The 17,456-nt window shown below is 41.0% G+C and overlaps 1 pseudogene; it reads right to left on the reverse strand.

Annotated features, from left to right (window-relative positions):
- LOC128403596 (cytochrome P450 2C20-like) overlaps nucleotides 1–14,732 on the reverse strand; it is a 36,363-nt pseudogene extending 21,631 nt beyond the window's left edge.
- Nucleotides 14,733–17,456: the final 2,724 nt, after the last annotated feature.

The raw sequence follows: 17,456 nt of genomic DNA on the forward strand, positions 1-17,456 counted from the left end.
TGGCTGAAAGATTGGCTACTTCTTGAGAACACAGACATTTTGGACTTAGAAGGGTTCAATAATAGGTTTGGTTGGCATGCATATATATGGTATGACAAGGTAAAAACTCACAAAGGTTTCAAAAACCATATTGTTAGGAAAGCATTATACAATGTTTGGATTCGTTATAAAGATTTGTGGGAAAATAAAACCCCTAGGTGGTTGTCACCAATGGAGGCTAAGGAAGTCAAAAAACTTAATATGGAATCTAAATGGCCAAAATATTGGGAAATTATAGAACAAGAAGGTGGAAATGTGAAATTACAGAGTTATGAGAAACTGAAGTCTAAAGTAAGAGATTGGCTTCATTATTACCAGATAAATGAAGTATTTAAACAGGACAGGAAAATCGGCTTCCAGGTGGAAAAGTCAAAGTTAGAAACAGAATTGTTAGAACCCAATACTAAGAATCTGTCAAGAATGTACAACCTGCTGTTGAAATGGAACACACAGGATGAAACGGTTAAATCAGCTATGATTAAATGGGCACAGGACATTGGACATGATATTATGTTTGCTGACTGGGAACAGTTATGGACCACCGGAATGAAGTTTACGGCATGTAATGCCCTAAAAGAGAATATTATGAAAATGATTTATAGGTGGTACATGACCCCAGTCAAGCTAGCAAAAATCTACCATTTGCCCAATAATAAATGTTGGAAATGTAATGAAACTGAAGGTACTTTCTATCACCTTTGGTGGACGTGCCCAAGGATTAAGGCCTTCTGGGAAATGATTTATAATGAAATTAAGAAGGTGCTTAAGTGTACCTTTCATAAGAAACCAGAGGCTTTTCTCCTGGGCATGGTAGGCCAATTGGTGTCAAAGAAAGATAGGACGTTTTTTATGTATGCTACAACAGCAGCAAGAGTTCTATTAGCAAAGTATTGGAAGACACAAGAACTACCCACACTGGAAGAGTGGCAGACGAAGGTGATCGACTACATGGGACTGGCAGAGATGACGGGCAGAATCCGTGACCAAGGGAAAGAGACGGTGGAAGAAGATTGGAAGAAATTCAAATTTTATCTTAAAAATTGTTGTAAAATTAGTGAGTGTTAAAATGTCATGGGTAAAGCATAGCAGATTTGCAGAGATAAATGATTGGACAAGAGGAAAGAAAAGGGTTAAAGAAAGGAATTTATAAGCAATTCAGATCAGGGGTTGCTGAAAAAGTTTAAAATAGGGATGCAGAAAAGGGAGGCATGGGGAAGTCGTTGAAATTGGGTACAAGAAAAAAATTCATGAAATTATACATGTTTATATGTTTGTTTGTTTGTGTTTGTTGTGTGTAATGTCTTATAATATATGTTGAAAAGCCAATAAAAATTTTATATATAAAAAAAAATGAAAGGTCTAAGGCTCTTCTCGTTTGCCATGCTAAGAAAACTTTTAATACCTGATATCTAGGGCTACTACTCTTATGTGAAACTGAGAGGTGTTGAATGAGTGTAGGAAGGCACCTCGCAGTACTCCTGTTCTACCTACTACAAATATTCTGGGAGCCACTGACCACATTCTTTCTACTTATCTTTTGTCACAAGATCACACTGAACGTCTGATCTTTAGAATCTTTAGAAGGCATCTGAAAGCAGACTTGTATAGCTTTTTATATGTGTTGGAAGCCTTTCAGAGTGTAGCTACTTGTCCAGGGTGGGACATGGTTGCACCACATAAAAGATTTCCCTCTTGCAAGAATGCTTAAAGCTCATGTGTACAGCGCACATATGTGTGGATTTCTTGAGACACGTATAACAGTTAACAAATTTTGAGCTGAACTGTGAGTGTGAGGGACTGGAAGAGCTAGTTTAATGGCATTTATTTATCTCCTAGAACAGGCATAGGCAAACTCGGCCCTCCAGATTTTTTGGAACTACAACTCCCATCATCCCTGACCACTGGTCCTGTTAGCTAGGGATGATGGGAGTTGTAGTCCCAAAACATCTGGAGGGCTGAGTTTGCCTATGCCTGTCCTAGAACCACCAGATTTCTCCCAGCACCCCAATCCCACCCACACATAGGCCACCAACCCCAATCGGACAACATGAGAACCTGGGCCCATCAGGTCACCTGCAGAAAAAAGTCATGAAGGCATTTATTTTTTATTTTTGGAATTGACCCTTCTCCTCTAAGAAATGACCGGGTTAATCTTTTTTGGAGTCTCCCAATGGTGAGAGTCAAAGTGCAAAGTTGTGAACAGTGGACAAACAGCAGTTCCCATCAGGGAGAAGATGCAGATTACAGTACTCATAAATATAATAGGAAACAGCTTTCTTTCATGATGGAAGATATCACTGTCTCTTTTGTCAGAAAGTGATTTTTAAAACTGGTTCTCTAGCATAAAAACAAGTCGTTGCACAGCATTCTGAAAAATCACCATGAATGGGGTTGAAGTGGAGAATCACCATATATTGTATCCACACTGTCTGGGACTTTGGGATATCAAGGCCATTTGGGTGATGATAAATCTTCCCGTTTCCCTCTCTGTAGTAATCTGATCAATCCATGTGTGAAACACACCTGAGGGATAATGTAACCCTGGAATTCTGTACAGCACATTGTGTCCTGTGGTAAGCTCTCAAGGCTCTCTTCTTCATATCATTGAACCTCATGGACAACAGCATTGGTATAGGGCATCTTCACCCTATCTTCCATGCCAGGGACATGGTTGGCACCTCTCACCTCATCAATTTACTGTTGAACTTTTGTTGTAATAAAAAACAACATTGAGAGCTCTATTTCCAGATTTCTGAAACCACTACACATCTGACACTTTATGCACTCCCCTCACACAATACATTTTTATTGATTGATTGAATTTATATTCCCACTCTTCTTTGCCATGTATATGGAAGGAAGGATGCTCATATCTCTGTTATTTCCAAGCCTGGTAAAGACCAAGCCAGCTGGGCAATTTATAAGCTAATTCTGTAATTAATATAGATGCCAAGGCACTAACAATAATTCTTGCCTGTAATAGTAATTCAGCCTGCAATATTAACTTTAGAACACCAAAATCAGTTGGACTCCCCCCCCCCCCCAAGACTGCTTTAAACAATAAAAGAGGCAATTTATTTTTGGTACACTGAAAAATGGATTTCTTCCTAAAGATATCTTCTGTAAAAGAAAAACAAAATATATTGACATAGTATTTCATTTATTTAGGATCCTTATTATATTTCAAAATTACTGTCACAGCCTTAATTCATAATTCAGGTAATTTACTGTTTTGCAGTATCTGCTTCACACACACTTGTAAAGGTATTATCACTTGACATTCCATTCATTTTTGCAGCCTTGTTTTACTTGTGTTCTATTTACTGTGAATAATTGGCATTGAATAACTGGCAATGTGTGGCATTGAAAAGTGAGGATAGCAACACATTATCACCCATGCAACCTGCTAGCAGCTACTAGCTGGGATGATGGGAGCTGATGTCCGAGAATATCTGGATTAGCCTGTTCAATTTCTGCCTTGTCCAGGGGTGCTAACTATCTCAAACTTCCAAAAGGAAATTTTGGAGAGAAACACCAAATTACTGAAGAAAGCATATAACATTTTGTTATATGGAGAGACTTTAATTAAGATGGTAAAATCGACACAAATAAAATGGGTTCAGGATGTTGGGCATAATAATACAGTTGGAGGAATGGGAAAATTATGGAAAACAAATTTAAAGTTTACAGATTGTATATTATTAAGAGAAAATTATTTGAAAATGATATATAGATGGTATATCACACCAGAAAAAAAAGCAAAAATGTATAAAACAGGATCTAAGATATGTTGGAGATGTAAAGAGAAAGATGGTACTTTCTTTCATGTATGGTGGGAATGCAAGAAGGTTAAAGAATATTGGCAAATGATATATAATGAATTGAAAAAAAATGTTGAAAAAAACCTATGTTAAAAAACCAGAATCTTTCCTGCTCGGAATTTTAGATCATGATATAAGAGAGGGAAATTGGAGATTGTTTCTGTATGCAACAACAGCAGCAAGAATTTTATTAGCACAAGTATGGAAAACAGAGAAAATGCCAACAAAGGAAGAATGGCAAGCCAAACTTGTGGACTTTGCAGTACTGGCTAAGCTGACAGAGAGGATACATGAGAGAGACAACATCGATTTCAAAAAGGAGTGGCAACCATTTATAAACTGTATAAAAAGACAGTATAAAGATTAGGACCCATTGGCAGGTTTTGACTAAACTTTCACAACTATATAAGAGGTAAAATCATCAGGGTATAGAATTTGTCTAATAAATCAATACAGAAATACGGGGAAAGCCAAAGAGAGGGGAGGGGAGAAATATGGATATATAAATCGTTCAATTAAGATTTGTGGAAAATTTGTTTTTATAATTTGAAAATTCAATAAGAATTGTTTTTTTAAAAAAAAGAAAATGAAAATGAAATCCACTCTCATCCCTATTAGTATTTAGGGCTGTGCAATATATTCATATAGCGTCCAAAACCAGTTTGAAGTCCATATTGTGCTGTCAGTTTCATAATTTTTGACCTGGCAATATATTGTGAATCATGGTGTGTGTGTGCACGTACGCGTGCCATGCAAAATCACAATGTGGGGAAAACCATGAAGCCAGCCAATGCCTCTACATAGCTCCATCCTTATTTCAGACATTGTGATATATCGGTATATTGCAATATTTAGCTGGTGATATTTCGTAATGTTGAAAACCAGATATTGCCCAGCCCTATTTGTAGTTAAACTGAAATCAAGAAGCCATGTATACTTGAGAGAATAAAAATCCCCTCAATTTAATCGGTAGAAGAGAGTGAATGTTTATAAAAGTATACAGTGGTACCTCAGGTTAAAAACGCTTCAGGTTACAAACTCCACTAACCCGGAAGTTTTACTTTTTGTTGGGGTTCGAAACCGGGAAAGGGGGTGGTGGGGCTTTGGGAATCCAAAGGGTGTACAATTATATTCTGTTTCATTTAATTTTGTTTTGCCACTAACATAAACTGGGGAATTCGGGGAAGGGAATTGGGGCCGACCTTAGAAAAAGATTTTTAAGAATAAGTATTGATGTTAAAAGATTGAGGTTTATAAGTTAAAATTGGTTAACTAAAATGAATTAGAGAAAATAAGGTAAAGTTTGGGGACAAGAACTTGCTGACCTGGAATACAATTGGAACTGGAATACAAGAAGGGGAGGTGTGGGGAAGTCAAGGAAATTGGTCATTGACAGTAAGAAATTTAAATTTTATGTGTCTTTAATTGTTTTTTTATGTTTTTTCTTTATTTTTTGAAAATTTCAATAAATATTTATAAAAAAAAGAAAAAAAGAAATTTAGCCATCAAAAGGAGGCTGAAGACCAAGGCACTGCTTGAGTTTGATGTCCCGGCAATAAAGAGACCAAACACGCACTGGACAAGCTCTTCGGTGCTGTAGATATTCTCAGGATTGGTTTGTTTCTGTAAACAAGGCAGAAGGTAAAGGAGGGTGGAGAAATTGAAACATCTCATCCTATTCCACACAATAACCTTGGTGGTCTGGTCTGTCATGACCTTGTCTTCTCAAGGCTATAAATGGAATGAACTGTGTTAACTTCAAACACAAGATGTACATTGCTTATTGCAATATAAAGATATTGTTGAATATAAAGACACCATTAAGAACCAGCGTGGGGGGGGGGATTTCAGCCCACAATCTCATGTATGATTTCACTTTGGTCAGCTGCGTTTCTGCTGCCTGGGTTGATGTCTAAATAAACTGGAGGACAGATGTTTCCATCTGAGATTAGTTTGGAGATGGACTTTAGCAGCCACCAAAGCCAAGAGAGGGACAATGGTTCAGAATGAGGGGGTGCAACAACAATGAGGGACAGTTTCAAATTAACTACAAATGAGGGGCCTCTCAGAAATGTAGGGAAAGAAAGTTGTGGATCTCCCTACCTTCTCTGACCTGATAAGGAAGCAATCAATATAGTCACGGAGATTCTGAGGATTCAGTGTCCTCCTGTGGGACTCCACTCTCTCATGAATTAAGGCCTTCATTTTTTCACAGTCTGCTAATATCTTTGTGTGCTGTCCAGGTAAGTAAGCCATTATTCCTGGGAGTAAATTATAAATCTGGAACAGAAACAATGGGAAAATGAGGAAATTAGATAAAATGCAATCATAAATGAGATGAATGAGAAATGAGATAAACTGTATTTGCCTCTCTCTCATTCAGAGGTTATTAAATTAATGTGGCTTTTGGAGGTTACATGACCTACACATTGGGAAGGGACCCTGTTTCTAAAATGATCTCTGCATATATCTCTGCAAGGTTTGTTTTCACCAGACTTTCCATGCCTCAAGTTTGGAGAGTTCTGATCATCTCATACTTCTACTGCTTTTCATAGTCATTTCTGATGGTTCCTCTAATTCTTTCTGTTGTTAACCTTCATTCTTTCGCAGCCTCTGAGTTGTTCCCACAAGCAAGTTAAAAACAAACAATGATGTGTTTCTGTGTGGATTTTATTTTTATGATTCCCCTCTATAAGTTCGCAGCATCTCCTCACACACTGGTGTTTTTGCCAAATCAATCCAAAGGTCTTTTCACTGCTGGCAGCCTCCATCTTCACTAAGTTCTGATAAAATCAAGTCTAAGCGTCTGCTCGGTAATTTTCCCAGACCGGTTGCATCAAACATTAGCCTTTCCAGGGGAGATTTACCAAATCAAACTGGAAACACAAATATAATGACATATTAAAGGCTCACCTCCCCCTATTAATATTTGTAATTCTGCAGCCCAGTCTTGACTTCCAAACATGGCAGATTTCCAAATTGAAAGTGCGACACAGCTCCCACATAGATACCAGGAAACCGTCCTGGGTTTTTTAACGTCTCTCCAGTGGCTAAAGAGATCCTGCTTCTGTCTGATGTCAACAAATTGGAGAATTTTTTATCCTCTTCCAAGCAAGTCAAAGATAGAAAGTCTTAATTATATAGCATTATTATTTCCACATAGTTTATAGTTTTAGAGCCATATTATATCAACAAATACAAAACTTTCCAACCTCACTTGTTATAGATAATCTAAATGGTTCTTCTGGTTTGTTGTTGATGTTTTTTGTTGGGTTTTTTTGCCAAATAATATAATAAAGCAAAGTACAGTAATAAGAGAGGCTCCGGCCCTCTTTTCTTTCCGTTCCAACATACCAACTTAGATGTTAATCCACTCAGTCTTTATTGGCACCTCATTGGCTGGGTTAATTAGCAGAGTAATTCCTCCCTCCTCACTTGAAGCGTGTCCAAAACTTAAATCCAATTTTTCATCTTAAGAAATGGAACTTGATTCGCCAGCTCCTCCTTCCTTCCAAATTTGGGACTGGTTTGTTGGGTATCCGTAGATGAGACTCTGTCTTTCCGTACCCCCGGGAAGATTTTGGGAGGCTGATCACTCCCATCTCAGCCTCTAATTACCCCGTGAGAGCCGGAGCAATTGAATTTTCAGCCATCTTCCATGGCGCCTCAAGCAGAAGTCCCAGAGGTGGCAACTGTTAGAGTTATTCAGCAGAATCCCTGATCTAGACCTTATTTAGAAATGAATGCACCTCAAAGCTTTACTGCAGAACAGTCTTAAAAACTAGTTACAATAAAATAAATGTTGCAAAATAACAAAGTAAGACATTGCAAACAAGCAATAGGGTCAGTCCTTTATGGAGTTCACTAAATCTTCCACTCTTTGGTCCCAGAAGGAGATCCTGAGCTTCTTCATCCTTAAAGAACTTCTTTGCTGCTGCTGCTGCTGCTGCTGCTGCTGCTGCTTCTACTGCCAGTAGTAGTAGTAGTAGTAGTAGTAGTAGTCGTCGTGTCCAACAAGCACACAGAGAGACTTTTCAAGTTTCAGCTTCCTGCTGTGAGAGCTCTGCCACTCATGTATCCAGAAATAAGTCATCAGGTCACTTATCTCACTCCAATGGAAAAATAGGAGCCTTCTCTAATGCTTTTGTCAGAGTGCAACTTTTTTGCTTAAGGTTACAGCATTCAAACACGGCATTTTATGTAAACTTACAACGTTAACAAAAATGTGATGATATTTTTGGCATTATTTGCGTAAAGACATGCCACTGGGGTGAAGAACTGAATTGGAGTGCAGTTTGTTATGTGGGAGAACGGCCTGTAACAGATCACACTGAGATGAATTGAACCACATTTTACATCCCTGCTGGTGACATAAGTAAATTTGAGAAAGCATGCCTGTTTCAGTGCAGAAATAGTTATCAGTAGAAACACAGAGGTGGAAGAAAGACCCCCAGGTTCAGCATGCAGAAGGAACTGTTAGGATATTTCCGTTCCACCTTAAAAGGGAGCAGGATGTTTGTGTCACAGCCTGCGTATTTCCTGTCTCACAGGATGTTTCTGTTGTGTCGTTGCTTTCGTTTCTTTCTTGCTTTCTTGCCTGAACATACCGATGCAGGCGGTCATGGTTCTGACCAACGCTAAATAAACTGTAAATATGCTCTCCTGCTGTGCATCTTTTGCTGTGTGAATTCTGCTGATAGAGTGTGCACCAGCCTAAGAATGTGGCAATCTATTCTTGAGGCTTTGTGTTGCTGATTGCTGATACTGCGTGTCTACGGGAGATCGATGGATCGTCCGGCAGGAGCTTGGGGGCTCAGATGGACTTTGTCTCCCTGGCAGTATCCCAACAGGAACAACATACCTGCATTGATAAAGTACGGATGTAGCCCATGAAGTCCTGCACAATACGCAGGTTCTCCAGCAGCACTGGATCTTTGTAGTCAAACCGATTCCCAAAGACAACTGAAGAGAGGACATTTGAAACAGCACATGTGAATCTTCTTCTTGGGTCAAAGGCCTGCCCTGCAAGAAAAACAAGATACAGTGAGTGGGGCCTGGCAAGTTGGTAGTAGTAGTAGTAGTAGTGGTAATACCCCTTCCATCTGACTGGGTTGTCCCAGCCACTCTGGGGCTTTTTTTTTTTTGCTGTTTTTTTTGCCTTTATGGCAAAACTGATATATTTTCCTTTTGGCATCTCCCTGGAATTTAAGGGTACTTAAATTCCTTGTACATGACACCTTCTGATATTTATTATATTTAGTAATAAAGAAGTACAGTTTAAGTCTGAGGATCACAGAATCATAGAAATATAGAAATGGGAAGCCGAGGGTCATCTAGTCCAACCCGCTGCAATGCTGGAACCCCACTCATAGCTGTCCCTGCTTGGGTTCGAACCACCAACCTATGTACGTATATGTGAAATCTAATGTTTAAGTATTCAGTGTTTTGTGATTTATTCTAATATGGTAATGGAATAAAAATTATTTTAAAAAAGAGATAGATAGGTAAATAGATAAATATTTGATATGGCATTGTGGAAATGGCAGTCTTCTGGCCTGGCAATAAATTGGGTTTCCCCATCTCACTTCTGATTCCCTCCCTTTGCAATAGCAAGATCTTTTGTTTTGTTTTCATTATAAAGGGAGAAAACGGCAGGGGTGAGAAAGATTGGTTGCAAACCATTTTGAGTACTGGTCTAGTTAGAAATCTGGATCAACACACAATGGTTGCATTTTGCAAGTGAGTGGTTTGCATTTCGTATACGTAACTCCCAATTCTAGTACTTACACCCTGCATCAGCATGACAGATGCCACAAGGGCAGGAGGACAATGGGAGGAGAGAGAAAGAACTACCTTCTTATCTGTCTCAACAGCCAAGTAGGTGAGAAAAATTCCCTAGCTTAGCTTTAAAAACAAATTAATTATAGAACCATTACACCCAAAAAGAATATAAAGCTTGCCCAATATTTAAAGAGAGAATTAAAATCAGTCTGAAGTAAGAGGAGACAAATTACAATCACCAACAACATCTGGCTGGGCTTCCACAGCCACTCTGGATGGCTTCCAATTTAAAAAACAAACAAACTGTAATACATCATACATTAAAAGCTTCCCTAAACAGGGCTGCCTTCAGATGTCTTCTAAAAGTCTGGTAGTTGTTATTCTCTTTGACATCTGGTGGGAGGGCATTCCACAGGGAGGGCGCCACTACCTCCATGGACAGCTGCGAGTCCAAAATGACTCCCAGGCTGCGCACCTGGTCCTTCAGGGGCACAGTTACCCCATTCAGGACCAGGGAATCCTCCACACCTGCCCGCCTCCTGTCTCCCAAAAACAGTACTTCTGTCTTGTCAGGATTCAACCTCAATCTGTTAGCTGCCATCCAACCTCCAACCGCCTCCAGGCACTCACACAGGACCTTCAACGCCTTCACTGGTTCTGATTTGAAAGAGAGGTAGAGCTGGGTATCATCCGCATACTGCTGAACACCCAGCCCAAACCCCCTGATGATCTCTCCCAGCGGCTGCATGTAGATGTTGAAAAGCATGGGGGAGAGGACAGAACCCTGAGGCACCCCACAAGTGAGAGCGCAGGGGTCGGAACACTCATCCCCCACCACCACTTTCTGAACATGGCCCAGGAGAAAGGAGCGGAACCACTGTATGACAGTGCCCCCAGCTCCCAGCCCCTCAAGACGGTCCAGAAGGATGTTATGGTCAATGGTATCAAACGCCGCTGAGAGATCCAGCAGAACTAGGAAACAGCTCTCACCTTTGTCCCTAGCCCGCTAGAGATCATCAAACAGTGCGGCCAAGGCAGTATCAGTCCCATGATGAGGCCTGGAAGGGATCCAAATGGTCCGCTTCTTCCAGCCGTGCCTGGAATATGGCTCAAGAGTACCTTGTGTGGCCACCAATTCTTCTACCAGGCAAAGGGCTTCCTCTTGTATCCTCTCAGACATTGTTTTCTTTCCCATCCCAAATTCCCGCAGGGTGGATAATGTGAACCTGCGCACCTCTCTCCATTTTGCCTCATTTCTGTTGACCAGTCCTGAAAGGAAACAGGTGGAGAGCTCAATGTACAGAAACCAGCAGGAAGTTTCAATATGAGAGATGGTGCCTTCCTCCTTCAAGCTATATTCCCATTTGTAATTGGAAACAGGGATGGTTTCAGACAACTGGTTTATTTAGCATTCAGCCTGATTTGTTTGCAGTTTGCTTGCACTGAGATTATACAACTGGTGCACGTTCATTGCTCTTTGCTTGCACAGCACAGACTTCCCAACGATCAATGCGTATCTCACATTGTATAGTGCATTTTCTGTCATAAACTTTGTTTACTACATACCCTCCAACATTCAACACTAAAAGTCCAATTGTTTTAAAGTGGGTTTGCTGAGCTCGTAGGCCATAGCACTTAAATCCACTTAATTGCCCCAATCTGGATATAATGTGCCTGTATACTAATAAGTAGCACTGACAATGTAATCAATCGAAGTAAATAATATAACTCCTAACTCAAAGTTTCCATGTAAAAAAAGTGGTATATTTTTGGCTATGTTATTATGAAACTGTTACTATGTCATTTTGCTGTGTTATCGTGAATTTTTTTGTAGTGTTTGAAATGCATAGCTGTCAAGTGTCCCTTATTTGAAGGGACAGTCCCTTATTCCAGCGCCATGTCCCGCTGCTGCCCTTATTGATGGATGTCCCTTAAATGATGTCCCTTAAATTTCAAAGGAAGCAGCTCCTTTCCCTCCCTCCCTGCCGGCCAGGAAGGCTCCAACTGTGTTGCTTGGCTGTGTTGCTCACCCAATAAGAAGTCTAAGAACGACTGGGGGTGGAGCTTGCATGGCTTGTGTGTGGCTAGTTAATGTAAGCTGAGGGGTTTTTTGAATGCTGGATGCCATTTTGTTGCACGTGCTGCTGCAAACTTTGCAGTGCAAAGCCAGGCTGGGGAGCCATCTTAAGTTGAGGCTGCATAGGCCTTGTGGTGCATGTGATTCAGATTCTATTCAGTTGAACCTCTGGTTACAAAGTTGGTTGGACAGTGTTTTCGAAGCTACCAGCATGAGTTTGACTAGACTGCAGGAGGACAGGAATACTGGAGTGCCAGGAACAGGTGAGGCTGCAGTTCCCTTATTTTGGCTGCTGGTCCCTTATTTTCAAGGCTGCTGGTCCCTTATTTTCAACTCTGTAAGTTGACAGCTATGTTGAAATGTATTCTTTTTTTGTTGTAAGCCATTTTGAGAGTGATTTATTTGTGGAAAAGGGGCATACAAATCAAATGATGAATGGATAAAAGAGGCAGCTAGCAAAAAGAAGAAGAAAGAGAGATAAAACATTGACAGAACCATAGATCTGTAGAGATGGAATGGACCATGAGGGTCTTCTAGTCCAATCCCCTGCAATGCAAGAACCTTTCGCCCAATGTGGGGCTCAAACCCACGACCCTGAGGTTGCGTCTCATTCTCTGCCAACTGAGCTATCAGATCACCATCATCCTGAAAAAAGAAATAGCAGACTGCATATCAATCAGCAGCATGAGCATGGACTTCTCCACAAAATTTCCCTCGGATTTTCATTCCCTGTGTAAACGGACCCACATAAGATGTAGACTATGATTTACCATAATCTATCTGGAATGGGGGGGGGAGCAACTTGCACCAATGCTATATCAGCAGTTCTTCACACACGTCACCTTTTCACACACTCAAGCACTGGTTTGCCAAAACATATTGTGCTATCAGTTGGTTTACATAGGTAATCCAAACTTAAGCACAGAAATGCAATGCACCCCTTACCTCGATATTCGTTCACTCTTTCTATGAAGGGCATTGCAGGACGCCCACCAAATTCTTCAGCATGATTCACAAAAGCATCTTTCATTGTTTCATATCCACAAATCACAACGATGGGCTTTGGTCCGACCCAGACAGTAAAGATGGGGCCATATTTATCAATGAGCTGAAAGTAGAATCAAAGACAAGCAAGGTTCATTGGGCAATGCTTCCTTTTGACACATAAATCAGGGCAGGGGTGGAGAAATTGTGTTCCCTGGGCTAAACTTGGCCTGCCAGGCTTTTTCTCACAAAATATATTGACCCCCCTCTCAGCTGGCATCATGGCAATCTTAGGGCAGTGGGGAAGATTCACAAAAGCTTGCAAAAACTTCTCCTATGCAATCTATGGTGTGATTCCATCTGGAATGCTGTGCACAGTTCTGATTGACTAAGGTGAAAAGGAGATATTGTAGAGCTGGTGGGGGAAAGTCCCCAAAAGGAAAACTAAAATGATCAAGCAACTACAGCAGCTCCTCTGTGTGGAAAGGGCACAACATCTCGATCTTTTTTTAGGAAAAAGTTGAGTAAGAGGAGACAAGACAGAAGTGTGTAACAGTGTCATGGTGTGAAGGAAGCGGAGAGAGAGACTTTGCTCCCTCTCCCATCTCTTTCCTGGCCAGTCACCCAGTGATGCTCTATAGTGGGAAATTCAAGAGAAACACAAGGAAATACAGTCATACAGCTTAATTCTCAAACGTTTTGGCTCCCAAACACCGCAAACTCAGAAGTGACTGTTTCGGTTTGCAAACTATTTTTGGAAGCTAAATGTCTGATGGGGCTTCTGCAGCTTCTGATTGGCTGCAGGAGCTTCCTGCAGCCAATCAGAAGTCACACTTTGATCTCCGAACGTTTTGGAAGTCGAATGGACTCCTGGAAAGGATTCAATTCGACATCCAAGGTATGACTGTACTTCTTAGACACAGCACAGAGTTTGGAATTCATGACAGCTAGATGTAATGATGGACAGTTTTAACAGCTGATAAGATAGAGACACAGCTGGGACACCAGTTAAAGTTGGTAGTAGGCACTCAGTTCCACCAAGACAGATTTCCTCAAGCTATAATATGGCCATCAACTGTAGCTTTATCCTCCATCAAAATTCATGGCTGTTATTCATTCATTCATTATTTTTTACTTTTTAAATGTCTATAGTGCTCTTATTCTGAGGATTATATCATCATATTATTATTATTAATATTAATTTAAAAACACAGAAATACATAGCATAATAACAACAAAAACAATACCGCCTCCCAAGTTTGAAAGGTATAGATTGCTTAATTAGCCAAAGGCCTGGGTGACAATGAATGTTTTTGCCTGGTGCCTCAAGATATGCAATGAAAGCACCAGGTGAGCTTCCTTGGATAGAGCATTGCACAAATGGTGAGCCACCACAGCAAAGGCCCATTCTCATGTTGTCACCCTATGGAGTTCTCACAGAGAAGGCACAAAAGAAGGGCCTCGGATGACGATCACAGGGTCCATGTTGGTTCATATGGATCCCCATACTCTCTACAGCTTTCTAGCATGGGAAAAGACAAAAAGGATGGGAACTTTCCTATCATAAGCTCCATTCTGTTAACTGAAGGCTTCTCAAAGCAGGAGACACAAGCAGACATACACAGACCAGACAAGGGAGAAATTAATTCTGTGTCCTCCTCTCTCTGTGTGTGTCCTACTATTCTAGGCAAAATCCTATTCATTACATGACATTTATGGACAGGGAAACTCACCTTTGTATAGAACTTGTAGAGAGGCAGGACATCTTTCTGCAGGAGATTTCCCAGCAAGAGCCAGGGAGTGGGTCCTGGGGGGTAGCTGGCTTTTCTTCTTGTACATTTTGAAGGAGGAGAAGAGTAAAGCGAAGAGCAGGTAGAGAAGGAGCAGAGCTCCTGCCCCAACCACCTCCATCTTTCACTGAGCTCTTCTTTAGGCCAGAAATCCAAGAAAATGCTTAAGAAAGTCAGGAAGGAGGCAATGCCGTCAGCTGGAGACCCAGCCAAACCTGTCTCTGGAATATCTCTAACATTCCAACCCTGTTTTCATTCTTTTCCATGTGATTTTTAATTATTAGCAAGAGCTATTACTCATTAAAAGAACGTCACTCTGACCTGAACTCCGAGTTAACCCCCTAACCCTTGGAAATGTGAGATGTCGTGCATGGAGGCTGTGCACTAATGCACATTTATTGTGAAGTCAGCCAGGGAAAACATTTTCTTTTCTGGTGCCAGTCAAAGTCAGCAATACTGAGCTGGACAGACCTTTAGTGCAGTTTCCATTTTTGTGACTATGAAGTTTGTGCTTCATAGATGTGGCTCTCACCTGCTGACTGCTATGCATCTCAAGTAAGGCTTTCTTAGCTGCATTGCCCCATGTACAGGACTGGCCATAAGCCAAGAGACTCGATTAGCAATTTATCTTTTTTTTGCTGGGCATCTAGCTGCCCTGATCTTTCTGCAATGGTGTTTTTTCCCCACTGACCTCACACTGTGGGACTGGAGAAGTGTTTTCTTAATTTGGCCCAATTGGCATTTAGCCCAGGTAAGTGAGAATATTTAAGAAAAGGTTTCTGCAGTATCTGAGGCACTATTGGGTTGAGGACACTCTTGAGTCACCTTCCATGGACTCTGCCTTTGAGGGGTGGGTCCTTGGAGTGCCTTTAGACTTGGCATGCTCATTGAGGTGAAAAATGGCTGAGGGTGTGCATGTCAGGTGAACATACCAGCGGAAGCAGATTTAGGGAAGTGCAACGGGTTTGGTGACACTGGGCACAGAGCTTCCGAAGTGCCACAGCTTTTATTTATAATGGAGCACAAGAGGAGGGGGGCAAATTTTTGATCCCTGAAATTTGAGACCCCAAGATCTGCCACTGACACCAGGGAGGGAGAATGCTTTCCGAACCTCACTGAATTACCACAGCATGTGGTCATAAACATGCCCAGGAGGTGGGATGGATATGTTATGTTTTATTATCACATTTTTGTATTGCATTAGGTTGTTATAAGGTGTACATTCTTTGTTTCGTCAGCTTGTAAACCGCCTTGAGTATTGTAAGCTAGAAAGACGGTACGGTGGGGTAATCCACTCTGGGCTAATCTTTCTGCTTCCTGGAACACCACAAGAAATTACTGGGTAATCTGACCCATCACTCTGACAGTACCATGACCAGATGCAACATAAGGCAGTGCCAGAATTCTTGTGCAGAAGAAGAATCCAGTTTGACACAAGTGTGAAAACCTTCACCTGCTGGAATTCCCTCTACTACCCTACTATGAAAAGCACAAGAGAGTTCTCGCCTTCAATTCAGAACATTTTAGTCGTAATCTCTATATTTGCTTCTGACAAAACACAAAATAGATACAAGTTCAGAAAGGTGGAAGTATCTACAACTGGAAGTTTTGGAAGTATCTACAACCTTTGTCATCTATCTTTTTCAGAGGCGGTTTAGGCTTCTCCAGGGTTATCTGGAGGATAAGATGAGGAATCTGATTGCATTTCTGCAATTGGCACCACATCTAGTTTCACCCTCAGAGAGGTGGGATTCTGGCTTCTAAAGGATCTGTAACTTTTGCAATCTGACCAACATTTTTGACAAATGAAAAGAAAAACCTACAATTCTCCTGGACCAACACTGCCCCTTCACCTACTGCCCCTTCACCTTCAAAAGCATGGAGCTGTACTCCCTTCACTAGTTTTGGCAGCAAAATCGCCACCTTTTTGACTTGCTTTGCAGAGGTGACTAAGCCTACTGAGCCTTATCATCATGAGTTCTTTGCAGTTTAATATTATGTCACAGTGACATCTCTGCAAGGGGCTTTGAACTGGCAAGGCAAGCTTCCCCCTCACACAGTGAGCATAATTTGGACAGTGAGTACTTGGGACTTAGGCTCTTTTTTGTGGTATAGATAGAATTAGTCAGGAAAACGTGGCCAGTAGCAATGCATTGCCATTTCCATGGGCTTTTTTACTTAAAACATTCCAATGAACACAGCAAACACTGTCCTTTCTAGCTGCTTCAAGTGGCTGGAAATAGTTTTTAAGAAGAAAGGGGAAAATTGACAGAAAGCCCACAGACTGCCGTGTTAAAATGAAGGGGTGGGGGTGGGGTGAATAAAAATAATCATCCCCAGAAAGGTCTATAGACATGCAATCTGATTTGAATGCTTGTGTTCCAATCCGGGCATGATCATTAAAAAAAGAGAAAATGAAAACGAAACCCACTTTCATCCCTATTAGTAGTTGGGCGATATATTAATATAGCATCCAAAACCAGTTTAAAGTCTATATTGTGCTGTCGGTTTCATAATTTTTGACCTGGTAATATATTGTGAATCACGGTGTGTGTTCGCGCGCACGTGTGCCATGCAAAATCACAATGGGGGGGGAACCATGAAGCCAGCCATAGCTCCATCCTTATTTCAGACATTGTGATATATCAGTATATTGCAATATTTACCTGGGGATATTTTGCGATGTTGAAAACCAGATATTGCCAACAGCCCTATTTGTAGTTAAACTGAAATCAAGAAGCCATATATACTTGAGAGAATAAAGATCCCCTCAATTTAATCAGTAGAAGAGAGTGAATGTTTATAACAGTATACAGTGGTACCTCAGGTTACAAACTCTTCAGGTTACAAACTCCACTAACCCGGAAGTCGTGCTTCAGGTTGAGAACTTTGCCCCAGGATGAGAACGGAAATTGTGCGGTGGCGGCACAGCAGTAGCAGGAGGCCCCATTAGCAAAAGTGCGC

This window comes from Podarcis raffonei, chromosome 2, assembly GCF_027172205.1.
Source record: "Podarcis raffonei isolate rPodRaf1 chromosome 2, rPodRaf1.pri, whole genome shotgun sequence".
Taxonomy (NCBI): Eukaryota; Metazoa; Chordata; class Lepidosauria; order Squamata; family Lacertidae; genus Podarcis; species Podarcis raffonei.